The sequence below is a fragment of the Petaurus breviceps genome, unplaced genomic scaffold, assembly GCF_028583685.1.
Source record: "Petaurus breviceps papuanus isolate PSGF00001 unplaced genomic scaffold, PetGlider_PUasm1.0 90778, whole genome shotgun sequence".
NCBI classification, from domain to species: domain Eukaryota; kingdom Metazoa; phylum Chordata; class Mammalia; order Diprotodontia; family Petauridae; genus Petaurus; species Petaurus breviceps.
In genome coordinates this window covers 3,458,421-3,477,513 of record NW_027187343.1, presented here as the reverse complement: position 1 = coordinate 3,477,513, position 19,093 = coordinate 3,458,421, and the positions used below count along the sequence as shown (strand labels likewise).

At 38.7% G+C, this 19,093-nt stretch overlaps 1 protein-coding gene across 6 annotated transcripts in view; it reads right to left on the bottom strand.

The window, feature by feature from the left end:
• Nucleotides 1-19,093, bottom strand: part of SMYD3 (SET and MYND domain containing 3) — a 1,085,127-nt gene that overhangs the window by 194,141 nt on the left and 871,893 nt on the right. The gene's annotated exons all lie outside the window — the stretch shown is intronic.

Sequence of the window (19,093 nt, the reverse complement as noted above, 5' to 3'; positions counted from 1 at the left end):
CCTTCCTTCCTTCCTTCCTTCCTTCCTTCCTTCCTTCCTTCCTTCCTTCCTTCCTTCCTTCCTTCCTTCCTTCCTTCCCTCCCTCCCTCCCTCCCTCCCTCCCTCCCTTCCTTCCTTCCTTCACAAAACCTAAAACTTAGTTTACTGTGAAGCTCATAAATTGGACCACATTTAAGGTAGAAGAGAAGGAACCTGTGAATAGAAGAGATTGAAAAGTAAAGAGATAGAAGAGATGGTAGAAGGGCCAAGTTCTAAGGACACAAAGAAAAGATATGATACAATGTTTAAAAATAGAGAGAAAATCAGAACTATTGAACTGTTATTTTCCTGGTTAACTTTCAATCAAGGAGAATGCTTTTCAAACCAGAAAGACTATAGAAAGATTTAAGAAGGAACGGAAGCATGGAATAGGTGAAGAATTAATAGAAGAATGCCAGCTGCTTTAAATAAGTTCAGCTTTCCAGACCCAGAATGGTAGATTAAGGGAATGATGAGGACTGAATGTATCAATGTCAGTAACACCTTTGACAAAGTATTTTTTTCAAACCAGATAGAGAAATATCAGTTGGATAATAGTACAGTTAAGGGAATTCCTAATGGCCAAACAACAGGAGCCAAAGGCTATATATTAATGGGTTAAGTTAACCTGGAAAGAAGTGTCTAGTGGCATGTTGAAGGGCTTTGCATTTGGATCCATTCTGTTCATTCAACAATTTGTCAATGACTTGGAGAAATATATAACAGACATGCTTGTAAAACCTAATGTAGGAATTTCAGGAGCCAAGATGGCGGAGTAAGCAGTAAATTGCTACAGCTCTCTCGTATTTACCTCCAAACAATCATAAGATAGTGCCCTAAAAACAAATCTTTGAATAGCAGAATGAGCAAAAAGACAGGGTAAAACAATCTTTTAACCCAAGAAACCTGGAAGATTATCAAGAAAGGTCTATCTCACTCAGGTAAAAGGGGAGTACATTCCAGGACAAGAAGCATCTCAGTAAGCCAGCAGCAAGCCCCACCACAGCAAACCATCAGAAGAGCCTAAGTCACAGTGCAGTGGAGCAGGCAAAAGTCAACACCATGATTCCCCATGTGGCTCAGATTAGCCAGAGGAATGGGCAGACTCTAGCTCCAAGAACCACAACATGCTTTAGAATAGCCACGGGCAAATAGGCAGCCTCCAAAGGCAAGACCTCCATGTGCTTCAGTGTACCTTCAGGGAAACACAGAAACATCACATTGGCCTCAACACACACCAAACACCACCACTAGGACCCTAGGACCCCAGTTTAGTACCAGGTAAGCTTCCAGACCCCTACAGCCTCCGGCAGTGCCAGCCACCCTCCACTCCAGCCCATCAGCAAAGCACCAGACACAAGAGTACCCCAGGAGCCTCAGGGCAACATCAGTGCAGCACCAGGTAAACAGCCAGAGCCTTCAGCCCCTGGCACAAGAAGCCTGAGGCAATGCTCCTTTCCCCTGAAAGCAGAGCTCAATTTTAAAAGAAAGGAAAAAAGCCAAGAAAGATAAGCCAAAAGCAATAAAAAAAGAATTTGACCACAGAAAGTTATCATGGTGACAGGGAAGACCAAGAAACAAACTCAGAAGAGAACAATAACATCAAAACACCTATGGGCAAAGTCCCAAAGAAAAATGGGAAGTAATATCAAGCCCAGAAAAAAAAAACTCATGGAAGAGCTCAAAAAGGAGCTTAAAAATCATATAAGACAGGTAAAAGAAAAATTGGGAAAAGAAATGAGAGTGATGCAAAAGAATTATGAAAAAAGAGTCAATAGTTTGGAAAAAGTAAACAATGACTTAAAAGTAAAATTGGCCAAATGAAAAAGGATATAAAAAAATCCACTGAAGGAAACAACTCCTCAAAAGTTAAAAATTGGGCAAGTGGAAGATAATGACTATGAGACATAAGAATAAAACAAATTCAAAAGAATGAAAAAATAGAAGAAAATATTTTAAAAATCTTATTGAAAAAACAAGTGAAAATAGATCCAGGAGACACAATGTCAGAATCATTGGACTATCTAAAAGCCATAATGGAAAGGAGGATCTGGACAGCATCTTTCAAGAAATGATAAAGGAAAACTTCCCTATCTGCCCTATCCTGGAATCAGAGGGCAAAATAAGCATCAAAAGAATCCATTCATCACCTCAGGAAAGAGATTCCCCTCAGAATCTCCTAGGAACATTATAGCCAAATTACAGAACTATCAGGTCAAGAAAAAATACTGCAAGTGGCCAGAAAGAAACAATTCAAATATTGGGGAGCCATAATCAGGATTAACAGAACTTGCAGTTGCAACATTAAAGGATTGGAGCATGATATTCCAGAAAGCAAAGGAGCTAGGACTACAACCAAGAATCACCTACCTGGTGAAAATAAGCATAATACTTCAAGGGAAAATAATGGCAATTCAATGAAATAGAATCATTTCAAGTTTTCATAAAGAATAGACCAGAATTAAACAAAAATTTTGTTCTCCAATATCAAGACCCAAGAGAAGCCTAAAAAGGTAAAAAAGGAAAAGAGAATATATGGGATTCAATGGAGCTGAACTGTTTACAGCCCTGCATGAGATGATACTTGTAATTCTTAAAAATTGTACCACTAATAATATAACTAGAAGTAATATACATAAACAGAAGGTATGGGTATAAGGTGAATTTGAGGGAATGACATAAAAAATAACTAAGGTATGAGAAAGAGGAGTATACTGGGTACAGAAGGAAGGGGAGAGGTAGAATGGGGTAAATTATATCACATGAAGAAGCATGAAAAACCAATTACAGTGGAGAGAAAACTGGGAGAGTGAGCAATGGGCATTGCTTGAACCTTGCTCTCATCAATATTGGATCAAAATAATATACATAATCAGTTGAATATAGAAATCTATCTTACTGAAGAGGAAAGTAGGACGGGAGGACATTAAGTAAAGGGGAAGTGTGGGGGGGGCGGGGGCGGCCAGGTAGCACAGCGAGTAAGAGCACTGGCTCCAGTCTCGGGATGACCTGGGGATTGAATCCGGGCTCAGATACTTAGCACCACACCCAGAAATAACTGGCCGTGTAACCTTGAGCAAGTTACTTAACCCCCATTGCTTTAAAAAAAAGAGGGGGGGGAAGTGGGGACTGAAAGAGGAGAGGGCGGCCCAGGGGAAGTGGTAGGTAGACAGAAGCAAAAAACTGTTGAGCAGGGAAAGGATTAAAGAAGAGAAAGAACAAACCAGAGGAAAAATAGGATGGAAATACACAGTTTGGAATCATAACTATGAATGTGAATTGTATGAACTCTCCCATAAAATGGAAGCAGATAGAGTAAATAAAAAAACAGAATCCTACAATATGTTGTATACAAGAAATATACATGCAGCAGAGAGACACACAGAGTAAATGTAAGGGGCTTGAGCAGAATTTATTATGCTTCAGTTGACGTAAAAAAAAAACAAGCAAACAAAAAACAGGGGTAGCAATCTTGATCTCAGACAAAATGAAAGCAAAAATATATCTAATTAAAAGAGAAGGAAGGAAACTACCTCTTGCTAAAAGGTACCATAGACAATGAAGTAATATCAATACTAAACATATATCTACCAAGTGGTATAGTATCCAAATTCTTAAAGGATAAGTTGAGTGACTTACAGGTTCATGACCAAATAGGAGATAGAGAGCACAATAAAATGTAAAATAGATTATTCTGATTATATTAAATCAAAAAGCTTTTGCACAAACAAAACCAATGTAAGTAACCAAGATCAGAAGGAAAGCAGAAAGCTGGGAAACAATCCTTATAACAAGTGTTTCTGATCAAGGCCTCATTTCTCAACCATATAGAGAACTGAGTCAAATTTATGAAAATACAAGCCATTTTCTAATTGATAAATGGTCAAAGTATATGAGCAGACAGTCTTCAGATGAAGAAATCAAAGCTATCTATAGGCATATGAAGAAGTGCTCCAAATCACTTTTGATTAGAGAAATGAAAATGAAAACAACTCTGAGGTACCACACTACCTCACACCTATCAGATTGGCTAATATGATAAAAACGGAAAATGGTAAATGTTGGAGAGGATGTAGGAAAATTGGGACACTAATACACTGTTGGTGGAGTTGTGAACTGATCTAACCATTCTGGAGAGCACTTTGGAACTATACTCAAAGGGCAACCAAACATGCCTTTTGATCCAGCAATGTCACTACTAGGTCTGTATCCAAAAGAGACCATAAAAGGGGAAAAGGATCCACATGTGCAAAAATATTTGTAGCAGCCCTTTTCATGGTGGCAAAAAACTGGAAATTGAGGGGACACCCATCATTTGGGGAATGGCTGAACAAGTTGTGGTAAATGAATGTAATAGAATAAATACTATTATGTAATAAGAAATAATGAACATGCAGATTTTTAAAATTCCTCAAAAAGCTTGTACTAACTGATGCAAAATAGAATGAGCAGAACCAGGAAAACATTGTACACAGTATCAGTAACACTGTGTGATGATCAGCTATGAATGACTCAGCTCTTCTCAGAAAGGCAATGATTCAAGACAAGTTCAAAAGAAGGAAAGGAAAGGAAGGAAAGTAGTACAGTGGATAGAGAGGAAGGAAAGTGCTATCCACATCCTGATAAAGAACTGAATTCTAGGGTCTCCATTTATGATTATCTCTCATTTTTTTCATCCACACACACACACTCACACACATGAAAAATAATGTGTTGTTCAGTTGTTTCAGTTGTGTCCAACTCTTCGTGACCCCATTTGGGGTTTTCCTGGCAAAGATACTGGAGTGGTTTGCCGTTTCCTTCTCTAGTTTATTTCATAAATGAGGAAACTGAGGCAAACCAGGTTAGATGACTTGTTCAAGGTTACACAGTTAATAAGTATCTGAGGACAGATTTGAACTCAAGAGGATGAATCTTCCTGACTTCAGGCCCAGCATTCTATCCATTGTGCCATCTAGCTGCCCCTACATCTATGTATAATACACACAAGTATATTAATATATATGTATAAACACATACAGGATACACTGATTGCAAACAGTAGTTGCAAACAATCATGTACAAACTATATCTATCTATAGTTTGTACTAAATATGTATGTGTATGTGTGTATGTGTGTTACAGCTAGGTGGAACAGTTGATAAAGTATTAGACCTTGAGGCAGGAAGAGTCTTTGTCTTGAGTTCATATCTGGCCTCAGACACCTACTAGTTGTGTGAACCTGAGCAAGTCACTTAACCTTGTTTGCCTCAGTTTCCTCATCTGTAAAATGAACTAGAGAAGGAAATGGCAAATCACTCCAGTATCTTTGCCAAGAAAACCCCAAATGGGGTCACCAAGAGTTGGACGTGGCTGAAAAATGACTGAAAAACTGATTATATACCTATATATGTATACACACCTAATACATGTACATATATATTTAGTGTAATTTGTACATAGTTGTTTGATGCTGTCTTCTGCCATTAGTTCTTTGAAATCAAGACCTGTCTTTAGCCTATGTATCTCTAGTACTTAATGCCTACCGCTAGTAGGCACTTAATAAATGTTTATTGACTGATTGGCTGAGTTCCCCATCACTAATAGTAGTAGAGGAAAAGCTGGCCGATCACCTGTCAGGCATGTCATAGACAAGACTGATAAACTGTGTGAAAGGAGACCCTTAACAATCCTCTTCAAATCTAAGATTCTAGCAATCTGTGGATGACAGAATAAAGGTCTAAAACTATCTTGATACAATGAAATGAGCCAAAACAAACACAATGAAATTGAATGGTCACAAATGCCAAAACCTACAACTATGTTTTTAAAAAATATATCACCTATACAACCTCAAGCCTGGGAAGTTCTGCCTTATAACCTATATGAGAAGGACTGAGGGATTGTAGGTAGCTGGAAGGCCGAGAAGAGTCAATAGTATGATTTGGTTTCCAAAACAACAAATATAATGTCAGTCTTCCTTAACAGAACTATATTAGGAGTCTCATGTGAATGGTGCTACATGGAATACCTGATAATAATTTATACTTTAATATTTGAGGACTTAGATAAAGGATACATATATAGAAGAACTCTAAAAATGGTTCCCTTTATATGTGAGGCTGTAAAATACTTAAATGGGAGGTAGCAGTCTTATTTTGCTCTGGGCTGATAGAAACACTTTTGGAGTATTGTGATCAGTTCACAAGGCTATGCCTTAAAAAAGATAATAAAACTAGAATATATATGTATATATACATGAATATATACATGAATATATGTATATACATGAACATATATGTATATGTACATATATATGAAAGGAGATGAACATGTGATATGTCTAGAAACCATGCTGTATAAGTTGGGGTTGAGTGACATAAGAGGGGCAATATAGCATAGTGAAAGAAACATTATACTGGGAGTCAGGAGAGATCTGAGTTTAAATTTTGCCTTCATCACTCCTTTGCTATATGACCATGGGCAAGTCACAAACTGTTTAAGCCCCAGTTTCCCCATTCTTAAAAAAGGATAATCATTCCTTCAGCACCTACTTTATAATGCTATTTTTAAGGATCAAATGGGATAAATGTATATCAAATGCTTTGCAAAACCTAAAGTACTATGTCAATATCAGCAATTACATTTTTGGTTATTTAGCTCAGAGAATAAAAAGAAAGGGGAGAAATTATGGCTGTGTTCAAATATATGAAAGGTTGTCGTGTGAAAATGAAAACAGACATTCCATTTTTTCAGAGGCCAGAACTAGGGCTTGCCAATGGGTAGAAGCTTCTGGAAGATGAATTTGAGGCTCACGATACAGAAATACTATCAACTTGAGAATTACCCAACAATGGAAGAAATATGGAGGAAAAGGTAAGGCAGGTAGATCAATGAATGCAATGAACAACCATGACTTCAGAGGCTGATGGCAAAACATGCCTCTTGGTTAAGAAGTAGGGGTGTAGAATGGGGCATATATTTTCTGACATGGCTAATATATTGATTTATTTGGTTTAATTATACTTATTTGTTACAAAGGAAGGTTTTATTGAAGGGTTCTGAGGTTGTGTAGATGGGGAGCATGACTGAGAAATGATTCTTTTTTTAAAAAAAGAATTATTCATCAATAAAACATTTAAAAAAAAGAAAAATGTAAAAAAGAAAGGTAAGGTAATGCTGAATTGTAGAGGGCCTTGAATGCCAGAATAAGGAGTTTGAATTTTAGTCCATAGACCAGATGGAGCCTGAAAGGTATACAGAAGACTGACATGAATAGTTTTATGTATAAGGAGGACAGATTTTATAGAGGTATGAAGAATAGTTTGGAGGAAGAAGACAGTATTTTTGTTCCCATTCAGTTGTTTCAGCCATGTCTGACTCTTTGTGATCCCATTTGGGATACTCTGGGCAAAGATGCTGGAGTGGTTTGCCATTTCCTTCTCTAGCTCATTTTACAGATGAGTAAACTAAGGCAAACAAGGTTAAGTGACCTGTCCAGGGTCATACAACTAGTAAGTGTCTGAGGCCAGATTTGAACTAAGGAAGAAGATTCTTCTTTACTCTAGACCCATCACTCTATTCATTGTGCCATCTAGTTGCCCCCAATAGTAGAGTTAGGAAGTCCTATAAGAATTCTGGTCTTAGAATCACAAATCTTGTATTCATTTCCTAACTTGAACACTCAGTAGCTATGCTGCTCTGGACAATTCATTGAACCTTTCAGTTTTAATTTCTTCTTTAATAAACTAGGAGAGATGGAGGTGGCATCAAGATGGCGGAGTAGAAGCAGGACCTACTCTGGGCTCCGGCTTCCACCTTCCCCAATCCATGTAAAAACTCTAAACTGGGACTCTAAACAAACGTTGGAGCTGCAGAACCCACAAAATGACACAGAGAAGCTAACCTCCCACTGTGGACAGCCTGGCAGACCGGCAGGAATAGGCCAGCACAGTACTCCTGGAGCCCAGCCCAGCCCCACGCCAAGGCTTTAGCCCCAGGGCGGGCCTGACCCTCCCAGATCACCAGCAGCTGTGACCATTTCCAGATTTATCAACTCATAGATGTGAAGGACAAAGTGAGAAGTCAGTGCAGTCTGGACTTTGGGAACCAGTAAGTGGGAGTATGTGGCTTTTACCCCCCGAGGTGAGAAGCTGCTGAGACTCCAGCACAGCCAGCCAGCTCCACGTGGCAGCTTCAGCTCCTGGCCTGCAGAGTGTAGGGGAGCCAAGTACCAGTCTGAGGGGTAATCACTCTTGCTTTAACCTGCTTGGATCTGGATTGCAGTCTAGGGTGGAGGTCCTGGGGTGTGTGTCCAGCTTGCCAGAGCATGTGGAGACCTCAGAGAGGGCACCCATCTAATATCTCCGGCAGCTGAGAAAAACCCAGCATTTGGGACAAAAGCTCCCCTGTCTGGTGGCAGAGTCCTACAGTGGCAAAAAGCCCAGGGGTCAAGTGACTTAGGGGTGACATGACCAGGCAAAGGAAACAAAGCAGACAGAAGATTCCAACAACAGACTCATATTTTGGGGACAAAAAGGAGCAAAGCATGGAACAGGAGGAAGACAGTGAAGTCAGAACTCCTGCACCAAAAGCTTCTAAGCAAAATACGAGCTGGTTACAGGTCATAGAGGACCTTAAGAAGCAGATAAGAGAAGTGGAGGAAAAATTGGGAAGAGAAATGAGAACGATGCAAGAAAATTATGAAATGAGAGTCAACAGCCTGACTGAGGAAAATACTACCTTAAAAAAACAGACTAACTCAAAAGGCAAAAGAGGCTCAAAAATGCAATGAGGAGAAGAATGCCTTAAAAGGCCGAATTTGCCAGATAGAAAAAGAATCTCAAAATCTCAATGAGGAGAATCATTGCTTCAGAATCAGATTGGAACAAATGGAAGCTAATGACTTTATGAGAAATCAAGGTGCTGTTAAACAGATCCAAACAAATGAAAGAGTAGAAAGCAATGTGAAATATCTCATGGGAAAAACCACTGACCTGGAAAATAGATCTAGGAGAGAGAATTTTAAAATTATTGGACTACCTGAAAGCCATGACCAAAGTAAGAACCTCGAAATCATCCTCCAGGAAGTTCTCAAAGAAAACTGCCCTGATGTTTTAGAACCAGAGGGCAAAATAGAGGTTGAAAGAATCCACCGATCACCTCCTGAAAAAAGATCCCAAAAAGAAAACTCCTAGGAATATTATAGCCAGGTTCTGGAATTCCCAGATCAAGGAGAGAATATTACAAGCAGCCAGGAAGAAAAAATTTGAATATTGTGGAAACACAATCAGGATAACCCAGGATCTGGCAGCTTCTACACTGAGAGATCAAAGGACTTGGAATATATTCCAGAGGGCAAAGGAGCTGGGATTAAAACCAAGAGTCACCTACCCAGCATATCTGAGTATCATGTTTCAGGGGAAAATATGGTCATTCAGTGGAATAGAGGACTTTCAAGCATTCTTGCTGAAAAAACCAGAGTTGAATAGAAAATTTGACATTCAGATAAGAAGCAAGAGAAGCATGATAAGGTAAACAGGGAAAAGAAATCATAAGGAACTTATCAAAGTTGAACTATTAATATTCCTAAATGGAAAAACAATAATTGTAACTGATGAAACTTTTCTCAGTATGAAAATAGTTGAAGGGAATAGAAATATATATATATATATATATATATATATATATATACATATATACATATATATATATGAGGGTATATGGGTATATGAATACATATGTGAATGTTTATATATGTTTACAGGTATACATGGGTAGAGGGCACAGGACCAATATAATAGGAAGGGATGATACTTAAAAGGTGAAATTAAGAGGTGAGAGAGGAATATAATGAGAGGAGATGGGGAGAGACAGAATGGGCTAAACTATCTCATATAGAAGAGGCAAGGGAAAATGGTTACAATGTAGGGGAAGAATAGGAAGGCAAAAGGGAATGGGTCAACCTTATTCCCATTGAATTTGGCTTGAGGAGGGAATGAAATACACACTACATAGGGTATCTCACCCTCCAGGAGAGTGGGGGGGGAATGGGATGAGAGGGGGGATGATGGAAGGGAAGGCAGGCTGGGGGGGAGGGAAGTTGGAAGCACCCACTTTTGAAAAGGGACAGGATCAAAGTAGAGGATAGAACAAGTGGGAGGTGGGATAGGAGGGAGGGAAATACAGTCAGTCTTTTACAGTATATCTACTATGTTATTGTTTTGCATTAGCTACACATGTACAACCTATACTGAACTGCTTATCTTCCCAGTAAGGGTGGGAGACAAGGGAGGAAGGGAATGAATCTGGAATTCAAAGTTTTAAAATCAAATACTCAAATATGTATATATATATACACTATTATTAATTAATACTATTTTACATGTAATTGGGAAATAAGATATACAGGCACTGGGGCAAAGAGATCCACTGGAAAAGTCTAAAGGGGTATGGGAGAAAATATGGAGAAAGCAGATTGGAGGAGGGGATATCCTGTGGGACTGCTATTTTGGGGCGGTGGGTAGGGGAAAAATGGGGAGAAAAATTTGTAACTCAAAATCTGGCAGAAATGAATGATGTAAATCAGAAGTTAATAAAGCATTTGAAAAAATAAAAATAAAGTAAATAAACTGGGAGAAAATAATACTTTATAAGACAATCTATAAGACAGTCATAAGGAAGATGCCTTTGAAATGAGTTTTCCATCATTAGAGTTTATAATTTTGGATAATGAGACTATGTGTGTTTCAACCACAGAGAGAAAATAAATGTAAAAATAAAGAAAAATCAGTTTAGGAGACTTTCAGCCGGATCTATGAGTTTATCATTTAATGATTAAAAAATAAACTTCATAAAGTACCCCTGGGTCCCAGTTCTTATCCCATTATACATCTGTTCTGCAACAGAAAGAGTAAGTTAATTACTTCTCTATGATGTGCAGGTATTTTGTGAGACATAGCATTGCACCAGTTAATAATAATCTACCTTCTGTTGACACAAAATGTTAAAATTAATAACAATCGAGATGATACATCACACAGCAGAGCCTACTTAATTGAAAATCTAGATGGCAGGAGCAGTGATTTTCCTTGGTACAAATTATTAAACTGAGAATTATGGTGGTATGAAAATACCAATCAATGGAGGTGTTGCTATAGGCAAGCTTTATTCAATAGCATATATTTGGTAGTGAGGGCTGGTTGTGCATCTTTAAGTATCAACTGTGGCAGGGGTATTTCTGGAATAATAGGAAAGAACAGAGACAAATGCATAAGAATTGTCTGGGACTGACAATAATAATGATTTTACATTTAAACTTGTCTGTTCAATCTTTAGGGCCTGAAAAGACGAATCCAAAAGAAGACATAAATAATCCCTTTCGGGCAGCAAATAGAGGAGATCTCCCAATTCTGTTCATTAGCCACGAATCACAGAGCACAATTGACTTCTGTCAATAGCTTAAACACTTACTGCCTGACTACTAATGTGAAAACCTTTCTCTTTTTCAGTGCCTGGGCATTTTGTAATTAAATGCTAAGACTATAGCTTTATGGAAGATTTTATTTTCTCTAAAGTATAAGGTTTAGAGGTATTTGATTAACTACAAAAATGTCCAAATAACCTCTAAAGTGGATTGTAGACATTAAGGCAAGGTAGGATGCTAAAAGCCAACTTGACAATAGTGTCATTTAAACCCTGAGACCTCTAAATTAAAACTTGAAACCCAAGATATTCCATAATAATTTCCCTACTCTCAATTGTCTTTGTTTAGGTACCAGAACATTTTATCTTTTGTTTACTGTTAATAGTAACTTCCCCTTTCTCCACATTAAAAAAAAGGGACTCATCTATCATGAATCAAAATTAATTTCTGTCATAAAAATAAAAATGTAAAAACATCATGCTACTATAATAGACCACATTATATGGCTAACTTGTGGCCTAGCATCAGAGGGGGCATGCTGAAGCCAGTTCTAATTGGCTACCTAGAATTACTATTACATTTTCAGTGTGGAAATTGGCAAGTGCCACAAATCAGGGCTTGATTTGTTGTTTTGCTGATTGTCTAGACATAAGAAAGTGATAGAAAAAATGTTAAAAAGGCAGATTAAACTTAAAAGTATAATGTGAACAATTTTTTTTTCTAGAGATCTAGTTGTTAAATATTTATACCCCGGCTTAGCTGGGCTCCAGGGGTCTTGTAAATTAATGCAAAAATATCATTATGTCTATGATTAGTATCATCTCTACATAGATTGAATTGTCCATGGTTATACACTTATTATCAGGGATTAGCTTTGAATTCAGGTCTTCCTGAATCAAAATCCAGTACTCTATTCATTACATGATACTGTCTCTCACGTTACACATTACTGATACCTCCTTTACTTCGAGGCCTAACATACAGCTGCCAGTTTTTTTAAAGAGCCTTCTCTACTTAATTCACTGCTCCAGAGCAAAAGTGAGACAGGACAATACTTAGAGCAGGAAGGGATGTTAGATGCCATTTAGTCAATAGACATCTTAAAGCACCCACTATGTGCCAAGTACTATGTTAAGCACCAAGGATACCAAGAAAGACAAACGACATCCCCCAGGAGCTCACAGTCTAAGGAGAGACAACATGAAAATAACTATATGTAAATAACTTCTATACAGGATAAATTGCAGATAATCAAAGCTTCCCTCTAGGCAGATGAGGAAAGGATTTTTGTGGAAGGGTGGATTTTCACTGGGACTTGAAGGAAATCAGGGAAGCCAGGAGATAAAGATGAGGAGTTTAAAAACATTTTTAAGTGTGGGGGACAGTCGGTGAAAATGCCTGGATTAGGGCGGAGCCAAGATGGCAGAGTAGGGCACAAAGCTGGCGTGAGCTCCCACTCCAATCACTTCCATTACCTGTAAAAAATGACTCTAAACACACTTTGGAGCTTCAGAACCCACAAAGAGACAGAGAGAAACAAATCTCCTGCTGAAGGCAGCAGGGCAGGCAGACAGAAAAGGTCTATCGTAGCACACTGGGAGCCAAGTGCAGTCCCCTGTGAGCCATGGTTCTGGCTCCAGGGCAGCCCCGACCACTGGCACAAACTATCCTGAGCAGACTTCAGGAGAATGAATCACCAGCAGCTGTGGTGGTATCCAGAATTCTCAACCCATAAACGCCAAAGATAAAGTAAAAGGCCAATGTGGAACTCTGTTGGAACAGGGGTGGAAGAGCACAGCCAGCCCCTGGCCCCTGGGTGAGAAGCAGCCGGAGGCATGGCAGCTGATCTGCATGGCTGCCTATGGAGCCCCTGGCCTGCAGAACAAGCAACCGGCTTAGCTGGGCTCCAGGGGTCTTGTAAATTAATGCAAAAATACCATTTGAGCGAAGGATGAATTGGAGGGAGGAGGCAAAGTATGAAGGTCAACCAGAAGGTCATCAAAATAGTTCAAGCATGACATGATAAGAGCCTGAACCAAGATGGTGGCAGGTCAGAGGAGACAAGGGTACATATAAGAGAAATTTTACAAGGTAAAATCAATAGGATTTGGCAATAGATTGGGAGTGAGAGTATAGAGTCAAGGTTATAAGCCTGGGTGATAGGGAGGATGAACATGCTATATATAATAGGAAACTTGGGCCTGGTGAAAGGTAATGAATTCTGTTCTACATATGTTAAATCTAAAATCTCTTTAGGATATCCAGTCTGAGATTCCTATAGTCATTAGGAGATGTGAGACTGGCATTTAGGAGAAAGCTTAGGGCTGGGCAAAGCGAGCTTATAATCATCAGCATAGAAATAATTCAATAAATTGGCACTGATGAGATCATCAAGCAAACTCCCAGGACAGAGCCTTGGGGGACACCCATTATTAGTGGGCATGACCTAGATGAAGAGTTAGCCTAGAAGACTGAGGAGTGGTCAAGACAGAGCAATGAGAGTATCAAAGAGAAAGAGAAAAGCAAGGAGAAAGGGGTGAATGACAATGTTAAAGACCACAGAAAGATCAAGAAGGATGAAGCCTGAGAAAGGTCATTAGATTTAACAATTAAGAGATCCTTGTAACTTTGGAGAGAGAAGTTTCAGTTTAATGAGGAGGTCAGAAGTCAAACTGCAAAGAGTTAAGAGAGGGAGAAGAAAGAAGTAGAGACATCTATTGTAGACAGCTTCATCAAGGAGGTTAGCTAAGAAAGGAAGCAAAGAGATATTAGGTATAGCTATCATGGATGGATAGGTCAAGTGAAGAAGTTTAGAGGTTGGGGGAGAAATGGGTATGGTTTTAGGCAGTAGGGAAGCAGCCAGGACACAGTGGAGATGATAGAGGGGCCAATCTTCTGGAGAAAAGAAGATGGAACACATACATGTAGAAGGGTTTGCCTTCCAAAAGACAAGGGCTACCTCTTTGTGAAAGAAAAGTGGAAGAAGGCATCTGAGTGACAATGTGCGATGAGAAACAAGGGAGAAGAGAGAGTTTTCAATGAATGTCCCCTAATTTTTTTTCAGTGAAATATGAGGCAAAATTCTTAGCTATGAGAGTGGGTAGTGGGAGAGCCATGAGAAGTCTGAGGAGAAATGAAAAATTTTGGAAAAGCTGCTGTCATAAATGGTATAGTGAGATAATAAGGGAAATATAAATTTTCTTGTTTGATCAAAGTTCCATTAAGATTATTTAAAACAAATTTGAAATGGATCGTCTGCCTAGTTTTGTGATTTTTTTTTTTTCCGGATTCTTTCAGTAACATGTGAATAGTAAAAAAGACAGGGCATGGTGGGAGCAATCCAAGGCTGAGAGTTGCAGGGTAAGGGGCTCAAGAGAAGAAGGCAGTGTAGAGATGAATTGGTTCACCAAGGAGTCAAGATGGGGAAAAGAAGATTGTACCTAGGGGCAGCTAGGTGGCACAGTGAATAGAGCACTGGCCCTGGAGTCAGGAGGATCTGAGTTCAAATCCAACCTCAGACACTGGGCACTTAACTAGCTATGTGACCTTGGACAAGTTATTTAACCCCCAATTGCCTTGCTTTCACCCCTCAAAAAAAAAGAGCTTATCTAGTCTAGGGTGGATAACCTGGGGAAAAATCAAGGGATCAAGGGACTAGAGGTTATGGTGAAGATAGAGAACTAGATTTGGGTTTGCAAGTCAGAATGAAAGGTGGCATGACAACAGATTATGAAGAGGAAAAGAAATTTCAGAGTCTATCAACATGGAAATGGAACACTTGTAAGTGATGGCAAGATTAAGAATTTAACCATCTCTGTGTATTGGGAAAAGGAGTAGCCCATGGGAAATGAGTAAGCTGAGGAATTGGCAGATTATGGCGTTTGAAGGAATACTGATAATTATGTTGAAATCCCCTAGCACAAGGATAGGAGTTGAGAAGGAGAGAAAGACTATAAACCAGTCGTTGAACTCACTGAGGAAGAAAGAAGAGTATCCTAGATGTTGGTAGTTTTCAGCTACTAGAATCTTGATTGGTTAACAAATATGAATTGAATGACCCTCAAAGGTAGACAGATTACTGAGTGGTGGTACAGGGCATTCAGAAAGCACAGCAGAAGGAGGGGTAGCTTTAGAATGGGAGTTGCATCAAAGGGGACAGGAATAATGGAGCTTGAAGTAGAGAATGGGGTGGGAATCTGTTAATTATTGAGTAATGAGGTTAGGTAGATTATCCCAGAGTTCTGGCCTGAGTATGGAGTCCTCTCTGGTTATTAGGCAGCATTGTATATTGGGAACCCAGAGACACTTAGGAGGGCTCCACTCAGGCCAGGTGGCCAGTGATGGGAGCCCTGTCTCACTCATTTCTGACAGATGAGAAAACAGGAACAGTAATTTAATAACTAGCCTAAGGTTACACAATTATAAGTAAGCAAAACCAGGATTTGAATTCAGGTCTTCTAAATCCAAATTCACGACTCTACTACACCATCTAATCTCCTCTTCAAATTTCTCACATCACTCGCCTGAAACTTCAATTTGTATTTATTTCATTGTACCTTATTTCATAATTATTTCCATATGTCTCCCCTTCCCACCTTCCCCTTCCTCACTCCACACTAAGAAAATATGATCTTGATAGCAAAATCACAAAGTGTAATAATGACTAACACTTTAGCACAATAACTTGTATATAGTTAGTGCTTAATACATGTTTGTTGGATAAATGAATGAGCACATTTCTATGACAGATGTCCTACTTGTTCAAAATTAAGTAATGACTTTTTATTTCAGTTGTATAACATGCAGCTTATTAATTGGCTATTATTTGAGGTATTCAGTTATGTAAGTGGGGAAAAAAATTACACTAAATGGAAAGATTAGCATAAGAAGGTGCTGAAATAATGCCAAGATTGGCTAAACACCAGAAGAAACAATTGAGTCCCAAACTAAGCACAAGGAAATGTATTACTGGGAGGCCCAGTGACAAATGTGTAGGTGGCTGTTTTACGGACCCATGGCTAGCTAGGGCTTTCAAATTTTATTGTTAGCAAAGAGAAGGTGTTATCAATGCTCTTATCATCACATGATTCATTTTACTGGATCTGAAGGAGCCAGAGAAAGGACACAGAGAAGGTTTTCCTCTTTACTTATGGGAACTCTCAGGGAGTAAAAACTTGACTATTAATGGCTAAAATAGGAGAAAAACAGAAAATGTGCTGATGTTGGTAACTGATGTGGCAGTCTTCTAATTACCAAGAAGCACCGTTAGTTGAGAGAATCATTAAATCCTCTCCTCAGCAATTAATACTCAGTACAATTGGAAAATGTTCTAATCTTTAATTGAGGCTCCTAGAAACAGCCTGAAAGCAGATGAGTATTTGAAATATACCATTTGCCATATCCCCAGGTATTAATCTGACCCAATAGTGTTTCATTCATTATGGAGAAAGGAAAAATGGCTGTCATCTCAGAAATGGGATGGCAGCTTTCAAAAGTCATTTCATCAGGGTGGGACGGCACACAAACCATGCTAATTGCCTAAGATGTTTTTGGTTGTTTTTTTTTTAAATTTTGGATTCTCCTTCCGATGTTTCAATATAATTACCATGTTCTTTGTTTCTGCTCGTAAGGAACTCACATTCTGAACCACCGTCTCTTTTTTTCTGGTTCAGGCATACAATTTAACATTCCTTTCAAACTGACAAGCAGTTTATACTCTATGTTTTCAGATTTATTCAGTATAAATGAAGATAGCCTCACTTTCTCAGGGGGGCATTGTGAGCATTAGCAAATATTGATTCAGGACCAAGAAGGATAATACTGTATAATTAAAATTGAGTGATTCAGTAGCATAAAAATATTCAGATGTTCTTTTCTGATTTTGTTTCTAGAATTTTCATCCAAAGGTCTAGCTAGAGGCATCATTGATACATATTTGTCTAATAAATAGAAGTATTTTTAAAAGGAGGAAAAAATTAGATTGCTTCTGTATGCAAGAGGATGAGTCAGAATAGAAACTCTCAAGATGTATTTCTTCCCTTCCATTTTGTTATAACAATTAGGAATTAAACATAGAGAACTGGCTAATATCAAAGGCTTGAATTCTAGTCTCAACTCTCCTGCAAACTTAACTATTATCCACACAGGAACAGCACTGACATTGAAACAGAGGTAGAAAATAGGATGAAAAGTCACATTTTCAGCATATTTTAGGGTGCAGAAAAGGCCTTCCCTCCCAACTTTATAAAGGAGGTAGTACAATTATTATTAACTCCATTTAACAGATTAGGAAACTGAGGTCTAGAGAGACCAAGAGATCTACTCTAGGTCACACAGTTGGCTAATAAATGAGCTAGAACCATACCTGTTAGATCTTGAACTCTTAAAAACTCAATTGTTTAAATGGCTGTTCTTAAGGCAGTGAGGGACGAGCTTGCTATAGAGCTGAAAAAGGAGGATGGAAGTTCTCAGTTTGAATCCTGCTTCAGATAGCTTACTAGCTGTGTGACCCTGGGCCAGTTACTTAATATCTTTCAGTCTCAGATTTTTTTTTAATCTGTAAAATGGGAATAATAACAGCATCTACCTCACTGGGTTGCTGCTGTGAGTACCAAGTCACATAATAAATGTAAAGTGCTTTGCAACCACTAAAGGTTGCAAAACACTAAAGTAAATTCCACATAAATCCCCCAACTCTCCTTTCATGGCCAACTTCAGTGTTCAATATGAAGGGATTACTCAAGGCAAGGGATACTAGGCCATGAGAATCACTGGTCTAGGTAGTTCAGTGTCCTCTCAGCCTTCCAAGTATTATCTTGTGTTAAGGATCTTTCTGGGGAGATGATAAGTCCTTCAAGGCCAGGGAAGATTTCTTTTGTGTTCTCATACCTCCAGCACCCACAGTATCTTCTGGGTCCTGGTCATAGAAGGCACAAAATAGCTATTTGTGAAATTAAACTGAAAACCAACAAACAAATCCCAAAGCTGTTAGTGAATATAAATTAGGTTTTTGTATGACTTCTTTCCTCCCATAGGTTTGCATTTCAAAACTGACTCCTTAGAGACACTGCCTTATTAACTCTTCCTGTGAAAATTCCACTGGTTGTGTCATGAGAACTTTCTAGCTGTGTGCGTCTTTCAAAACTCCTTTAAATCATACTCTTTAAACCACATTCACTTACCCTAGCTGTATTGGGGAGCCTCAACCCTTTTGGTAATCCTTTTGTCCTTCAGTTGTTTTCAGTCACATCTGACCTCTTCATGACCCCATTTGGGGTTTTCTTGGCAGAGATACTAGAGTGGTTTGCCATTTCCTTCTCTGGCTTATTTTACAAATGAGGAAATTAAGGTAAACAAGGTTAAGTGATTTGTCTAAGGTCACCCAGCTAGTAAGTATTTGAGGCCAGATTTGAACTCAGGAAAAGGAGTCTTCTTAACTCCAGGTTCAGAATTCTGTCCACTGCACCACGTTGGTAATCCTCTATCCTAATTTTTTCTACAACTCCACTTGTGACTTTTCTAACATTTTCTAGTATTCCAAATTATAATCATGCTAATGATGATGGGCTCTCACCAAACATTATCTCATTTGAGCTTCAAGACCAATCCTATGAGCTAGGCAAGGGTAGGCATTCTTTTTTTTTTTTACATAGATAAAGTAAATGAGGTTCA